We start from the raw sequence: 7,970 nt of genomic DNA, 5'->3' as shown, positions 1-7,970 counted from the left end.
TCCAGGGCTCTGGAAGAGCCCTCCTGCTCTGCTGGGCCCCCGCAGGGGCCGGGACCGACACCCCCGGCTGCCCCCGGCGCTGGGCAGTTCTTCTGGCCCCGGCTGTGCCCTGGCCCTGGCTGTGCCCCTGTCCCTTGTTTCTCTTGCTGCCAGCTGAGTGAGGGGCACACAGAATGGGGGATCCCTCCTGTGTCCCCCGGGTGTTGGGTGGGGGGATGTGAGGGCTGGGCGTGCTCAGGACAGCCCCGTCCTCACAGCCATGGACTCTTTACTGCTGCAGGTGAGAGGTTCAGATCCCATCCCAAGGTCAGCCTGGTGCTGACTCTGCTCGTGATGCTGGTCCTGGCTTTGGTGCCGGCCTTGGCTGTGCTGTCAGGTAAGGGAGGAGCAGCTGCCTCAGCCCAGCCCCTCGGGGCACAGCAGGGTCCCTATTGCCTGTGGACGGGAATCCTGGACCTTCTCCTCTTCCCTCTGCAGGGGGAAGACAAACAAACATTGCAGCTTTTCCTGGCACTCCGCTGGCCTGTCCTGATGACTGGGTCGGGTACCGCAGGATCTGCTACTTCCTCTCGAAGGATCAGCACACCTGGGATCAGGGTCAGGCTCGGTGCTCTGAGCTCGGGGCCTCCCTGGCCGTGCTCAGGGATGAGGAAATGGTGAGTGAGGGGCTGGGGGTGTGGGGTGTCCGAGGGGGGCCTGGGGGGCTCCTGGGCTGGGGGTGCAGATCTGACTGCTGGTCTCTTCACTTCCCAGGAGTTCCTGTCCCGCCCCAGCCGGAAGGTCAATCTCTGGCTGGGGCTGCGCAGACGGGGGCAGCAGCTTCAGTGGGAGGACGGCAGCAGCTTCAACTCCTCGTGAGTCCCAGGGAGCCGAGCAGGGCCTGGGGGATGTGGGCAGGGAATGGGGGCATGGGAGCACAATGTGTCCCCTGTGTTGCCAGCATTGTCTCTGCTCCTCCTTGCAGGGTTCCTGTCCTGGGCGATGCAGAGTGTGTTTTCCTGGCTGAGAATAAACTCAGGAGTGTGCCCTGCTCATACCTGGTGCCCTATCTGTGCAGCAGAGCCCAAACTCGGCTGTAACAGGGGATGGACAAAGCACCTTCTCTGTGCTGGGCAGTCACAGCTTTGCCCTTTCCCAGACCCTGGGATGTCCTTCCTCAGGCACAGTGTCTGCCTTGCACTGACCCTCAGGGTCACCTCAGTGCCTGATCTCATGAACATCTCAGTATTTTGTCTCAGGGTCACCTCAGTGCCTGGTCTCCAGGAGATGAACGTGCAGGAAGAGGAGGTGATGTGGAAGCTGAGGTGTGGCTGCCTGGGCTGGGGCTGGGGGTTTCTTTCTCCTGGAGCCACTCCAGGACTCATCCTGTTTCTCTTGCACTACACATTTATACACTAAGCCTGTAGATATATGTAGATATAACACAGTGGAAACAGGTTTCATATACCTTCTTCTAACACTATTTATACACAGATATTTCATATCTATATTGGTATAACACTGTGAATACAGGCAACAAACAAGTGCAATGCACAAACAGGTACAAACATGTGAATGTGACTGTGGCTGGGGCAAGGTGCCAATAATGCCAATGTGTGATTTGACCCCACAGGCACCAATACCTTAAGGGTGTGACTCAATCCTTGTGGGTCCATTCCAATTCAGTGGAATTCCATTCCATCCCTTCTGTGGGATGTCTCTTCCTGACCCTCATCCGTTTTTAAGGTGCCACTGTTGCTGTTTTTGTATTGTTTATAATTTTGGGGTTTCTCATTAAATGCTCGTGAAGCGCCCCCGGTGTCCCTGGTGTTCCCTCGGCGCCGGCAGCCCCGTCCCTTCCCCGCTCCCCCTGCCACGTTCCATCCCGGCTGGCGGAGCCTTGGAGCTGCCGCGGGGCTGCCCCGGGGGCCGCGCCCCGAGCCGGGGCCCCTTCCCAGCGCTCCCGGTGCGCCCGTCCAGCCCGGAGCAGCCAGCGAGGGCTTCAGCTGGGACGGCAGAGAGGCGCTGCTGGGAGCGACCCGCCTCACTGGGCTTGGCTTTGTTCTTCCCCGCCTCGGGAAAAAAGATTTCTGGAGTTTTCTGCCAGAAATCTCCCCCCTCCTCCACTCAGCCCAAGGGCCTTGGGGCTTTTCCCTTTTTTTTTTGGCGAAATCAAAGCCATGCGCTGATGCTCCTGAGTAGGGCCGGGAGAACTGAGGGCTTTCCTCGGAGGCGGTGGCAGCGAACACGCAGGGCTGGGAAAGGCGGGCCGGGAGGTGCGGAGAACTTTGTGTTTCCAGCTCAATCCCGACTCGGGCCCGGGCCCGTCCCAGGGCGGTTCCTCATCTGCGGCTTTCCCCTCCCACAGCCCGGGGGCGGGGCCTGAGAGCGCGGGGCGGGTGTGGGCCGTGTGCACAGCCCGGGCCTCGCTCGCCGCCATTGGCTGATTGTGCCGTCAGTGCCGGTTGTGGGCGCGCGCTGATTGGGCGGAGCGGGGCCAAGCCCGTTGCCGGGGCCGCCCCCCGGGCGCCCGTGGCTGGGCAGAGGCGCCATTGTGGGAGCGCGTGTGCGGCCCCGGGAGCGGCGGCAGCGGCCGGAGCCCGGTGAGGCGGCACTGGCGGAGCTCGGAGGCGGCCCCAGCGCAGGTGGGAGCCGCGCTCGGTTCTGCCGGGGCTCGGGGCTGGCTGCGGGCGGAGGGGGCTGCAGGGGGCTCCGGCGGGTTCCTTGTGCCGTGTCGGCGCCGTGTTGCCCGTGGCCTGAGGGCGCTGCGGGAGCGGCTGCCCGCGCTCTCCTTCCCGCCGCTGCCTCGGCAGGAGCCGCTGCCGGAGCAGCGCCGGCTCGTCCCGGTTCCTGTGGGGAGGACGGAGGTGGCCGCCCTGTCCCCGGGGGGGGCTGTGCGGGAAAATTCCCAGAGGTGGCCAGAGGTTTGTGTCCCCACAGGAGCCCGAGGAGTCCTGTAAAAGTGACTTTATTCCTGAACAAAGGGAGAGGCCGTGCGGCCTTTGCCGGGGAGTCTCTCCAATTGTTGTAGGACGCGGCCTCCTTTTTCTCCTGGTTTTCCCTTCTGCATCTCCCTGTCCCTTTGCCCCGTGGCGAAGGTCCTTGGAAAGTTCCGACTTCCCGATCCGCCTCCTGCATGTCCTCGTTAATATGCGCCCCCCTTTTGTAGAACATCCGATATTCCCGGCTCTGCTCAGTCTTTGTTCTTCTTCTCCGTGTTCAGGAATTTCGCAGGGCCTTGGCTGAGCACAGTCCGTGTCAATGAGGAACATTTTCTGAAACTGATGGATTCTCCCGTTCCTCCCTTATCTCCCAGTCCCCGGCCCTGTCTCCAAGCAGATTCACTCGTTGACTCTGTTTTTTCTTGCTGGGTCCTCTTTGGTTTTGGGATTATTGTCAGTGACCTCAATTCTGAGAAAAACGAATATTCAGTCTTAGAATACTTTTCAAAAGTTCAATAAGGGAAAAACCAGTTCCATGTCCAGCGCTGGGTGTTCCTGGCGATCAGCCAAGGGACCCGTGGGTGCGTTAAGACAGTGTTATCTCTGTACTGTTACTTTACTAAGGCACATACATGTTCATGAGTTTCATGCATTATTCAAATATTCTCGGTAGCTTTCATTGTTATAGAAACTTTTCTTTATTTTGGGTTTCTGTTCTGGCTTATCTAAATAACATCCTGTGGATCAGGTCAATATATTTTATTTCTTTTTGTGGCTTCATCCTGTTGTTTCACACTTCCCAGATACTGAACAGGTAACAAATTCTTCTCTAATTCTTCTCCCGTGCTCTGGTTGGTGTCACCCTTATCACTTGGAGAGGTCAGTCAGCAGATGTGGGAAACAACCTAATTGCTTTACACAGTTCTCTCGGTTACAAGAAGTATTTTAACATTTTATATTTTGCTAAGGCCTGTGGTACAATACATTCATCACATAATTATTTCTATAAGCTGTAAGGTGAATACATCAACATAACACTCATCACACTACTATTTCCATGGGCTTTACTGTGCATACTAAAATGAGAAATAAGTTTTATTAGCAAGCAGCTAAAAGGGATTATAAATTCCACTGCACTTGAAATCAATAACCACATACAAAGACTAATGCACAAATGTGAAAGCCAATATTATCGGGTCATTTTTAACAGTTCCTGTCCTTTTGTAGCCGTGTGTGGCTCAGGAGGCCTGGCTGCCACCTGCATCCCCTTGCTCAGCTGTGAATGAGCTGCCCTCAGCAAGGTGTGGTGCAGGGCCCAAAGATGAGAGTTGCTGTAGCACAACAGAGGAGAAAGAGCATTCGTTTAACCCCTGCTGTGCCAGGGAGCCACCAAACCGTGTCCCATTCCCATCCTTTCCACGTTTGGACCGGAACATGAGCTGCTTTCTTATTTCCTTTGTTTTCTGTTTCCCCACTTTTCTGTTGTCATCTCTTTGCCAACAGCACCTTGAGTCATTTAATTTTCCACCCTGTCCTCCTCCTTCTGCTCACAGATAATCTGATCCCAGCCCGTGGTGAAATGCTGTGTTCTTGGTTTGAGTGGATTGGTGGGCCAGACTGAGGAGCTGGATCTGTCTGGTTGGTTATTATTTCGTGGACATCTTATAATCTAATTGTGCCATTGGAATGATCAGTGTGTTCTCTGGCTCCTGATGTGAATTGGTTTGGGTTCCCAGGGGCTGGTCCAGGGTGTTGTAGGATTTGTTGTGGTGGCCGTTCATCTTTTCCCCATTTTTGGGGGCTCCCTCCAGCCAGGGCTGCATCAATTGATCTCTTTTCTCTAATTAAATCATCCCAGACTTGGATTCCCAAGTGATTTCTCTGAGCCTGTGGTAGCACAAACAGCCCAGTGGTCTGATGCTCCCTGTGTGACACAGACAGTGCCAGCACATGTTGGAGTGGGGAGAGGGATGATTCCCCCCACTTGTTGTAGTGAAGTTTTCACACCATTCTCCACTGGCTGTTTCCCTTTGCAGCTGAAGCAATTTGTGTTGCAGAGTCAGATCTCCTCCCTGTGGGCTCTGCCTTTGGCTGTGCCAATTCCATCTGTGCAAGCAGGCAGAGCTTGGGCTGAGGGGCAGAGGGAATCAGCCCAATTCCTCCCGCAGGCAAGAAGAGCCTGGGGCACTGTCCCCACTTTTCCCCAGCAGTGTTAATTTGCATTTCTAAAGCTCCTCTCCTGGCTGCCTGGAATGGAGTTTCTCTTCCAGAGCAGCCACTGAATGACTCACATGTGGCCCCCCCCCCCCACAATCTGCTTTGTTTTGTTTTGTTTTCTTTTAACTGATATGGAGAATGTTTATGAATATAAAAATACAGAATTTTCCAATTATCATTTGGTAGTTTTGTGGAAGTAGTGAAGCAGCTTGTACTGAGAAGATTAGCTATTAAAGTTGCTTGTTAGGTAGTTAAAGGTAGAAGTCTTACAGGTAAGATGTATAATATTGAAACTCACAAGTAGGTATTTGTCAAAAATCGATAAAGCAGAGTTTGTGGCTTGAATCCAGCAAAATCTAGCTCCTAATCTTTGGCAAGAGCAAAGTGACCTGACAAACAGCCAAACCTCCACTGCACCTGCCCAGAAGCAAAGATCAGCCTGAGGAAGACTCAGCCTTCCTCCCAAGGCCCCAGCTCACAACCACCAGGACGGGTGGGCTCTAATTAGAGCACGAATGAGAGAATGCAGGGAACGGGCAGGTGAGGTGTGGATTTGTGGGATCAACGTGTATTTAAACCTGGACTTGTCTTGAGCAGGTGCACAGGGTTTGCAGGAGATATCCCCTGGTTTGGAGGATGTATTGCCCTGTCAGGTAATGCTAATTCCCAGGACAGTTTGTCCTGGCCAAAATCAGGAGCCTGGTTCTTGCTGGTTTCTTTATCAACTTGTTCTGTTTTATTGGGTCTTCACAATACCTAAGTCCCTCTTTACTGAGTTTTAATAATATAAATCTTATCTCCATGGCTTTAACCTAGAAACTAAATTCCTGTGTATTTTGTTAATTGGTCCTTCCTTACAAGTTACACTCCTGTGTGTTCTGGCACAAGTTGTTTCTCTACTTGTACAAAACTGCTAAATAAGCTGTAACTATTTCTGTTCTCCCATTCACCTGTTGAAGCACATTTTATGTTGCCAAAATTCTGAATTTTCATGTGCATGTACATTTCTCATATCAGCAGCCTCCCATCCTCCTCCTGCAGCCGGGAAGTCCAAATCTCCTTTGGGCCTTGCGAGCCCTTGAGCCCAGGGTGAGGGGTCCCCCCGTGCTGAGCTGTGCTGGGGCTGTTTCTGTGCTCAGGGACACTTGGGATGGGCCACTTGGCCCCCAGTGGTGCTTCTTCCCACTCCTCAGGCAGGGCCCCATGTCCTGGTTGGATGGTGTGAACAGCAAAGTCCCAAGGCAGGGTCTGTGCCAGCCCAGCTTCCAGTGGGAGAGATTTCACAGGAGACAGGATTCTGGCCACAGGCTGCTTTAAATACACATCCCTTATCTCCAGCCTGCACTAGGTGGAGAATTGCCAGGGGAAGGAATTCCAAAGATCAATTCCAAGGGAGATAATTGAATATCTGCCCTGGATCTGGCTCTTATTCTTGCCAGAGCCAATGGCAAAAGCCCCACCTGTGGCCTCTTGGTTTCTGTCAGCAGCTTCCAAAGGTGTTTCTTTATTTCCCCATTCATTCTTTCTACCTGACCTGAGCTCTGGGGGTGCCAGGGGTTGTGGAGGTCCCATTGTGTTCCTAAAGCTGCCAGAACCCCCTGAAGGATCTTTCCTGTAAAATGAGTTCCCCTATTGTAGTTTATTGCTTCCACAATCTTTTCTCTTGGAATTATTTGTTTCAGAAATAGCTTTCTAAGTGATCCAGTGATTACTGCAGAAGTCAGAATTGCTTTTGGCCACCCTGTTGGGTGACATGGTGTCAGCAGGAGATATTTCAGCCTTCCTGCTCAGGGCATTTCAGTCCCAGGCTCTCACAGGCACACACAGCTCTGCCGGTTGAGCTGACCATGTGGGGGGTAACCTGTGCTTTGTCTAATTCCCTTTCCTGAATAACAGCGTGTCTTGTAACTCTTTTCCCTTCTGCTGCCCTTGGAGCCCCATCCAGAAACACCTTTTCTCCCTGAGGCCAGGGAATGTCTCATCAATCTCTCCCAGCCTGGCTCTGGAGCTCTGTCACCTCAGTGCAGTCATGGGTTTCTCCCCAGCCCCTGTGCAGGCTGTTCCAACAGGAGGCTGGGTTAAACCCTTCCCCTGTCCTCACTTCTAAATCCTCCTGTGCCACTGAACAAGTTTCCTGCTGGAATAACCCAGCCCTGCTCTTTTGGTTCTCAAAGCCGGAACTTGATGCCAGACTTGGACAACAGGAGATCCTTGTGCTGTCAGTTTTCAGGCCTCAGGTCCCATTCAAGCTGTGGCTGCACAATTCTGCAGACAGTGGGGCCACTCTGGCCACTGGGTTAAACATTTTAGCACAAGAATTCCTTTGGCCTGGCCCTGTTTAACACTCACATACAATTCCAGTTCCTTTTCTGAGTCTGGAGGAGCCATGGCTTGAGCATCAATCATTTTGGGGTTTTTTTTCATTTCTCAAGTTTTGTTCCCTTTCCCATGTCCAAACCATAACACTGAGGCTGTGTGGGGTTAAAAAGTCATCCAGTGTTTTAGCTGGAGCAGAGAATCCTCAATCCAGGTCCTGCAATTCCCAATTGTGAAAAACGAGGTTCACTTTTTGGTAAATTTAAAAAACTATGTTTAATAAAATAATTAAGACAATTAGGAGATAAAAAAAAGCCAATTACGGCCAGCCGGGTGACTCGGCATTCAGCCAAGTCCACACTTTGCTTTCTCAGAGACACTCGTTAAATACCCTTCCCGTTATATCGATATATGAATAGTCATAAAATTCCATAAACTAGTTTCCATATTCCAGGAACTGTTTTGCATGGCCCCTCCTTGGGTCCGCCTTTTTAGAGCATGCGTGTTTCGTGGCTG

The 7,970-nt window shown here is 52.7% G+C and overlaps 1 long non-coding RNA gene across 1 annotated transcript; it reads left to right on the top strand.

The window, feature by feature from the left end:
- Window positions 1-480: 480 nt before the first annotated feature.
- Window positions 481-1,395, top strand: LOC310923825. Its single transcript, XR_014592698.1, has 3 exons — window positions 481-656; window positions 754-854; window positions 965-1,395. It is a non-coding gene; the product is annotated as an uncharacterized lncRNA (long non-coding RNA).
- Window positions 1,396-7,970: the final 6,575 nt, after the last annotated feature.

The sequence above is a fragment of the Zosterops lateralis genome (assembly GCF_965231275.1).
Source record: "Zosterops lateralis genome assembly, contig: HAP1_HAP1_SCAFFOLD_392, whole genome shotgun sequence".
In the NCBI taxonomy this organism is placed as follows: domain Eukaryota; kingdom Metazoa; phylum Chordata; class Aves; order Passeriformes; family Zosteropidae; genus Zosterops; species Zosterops lateralis.
The sequence above is the reverse complement of the archived record's forward strand: the minus strand, read 5'-3'. Positions and strand labels throughout refer to the sequence as shown.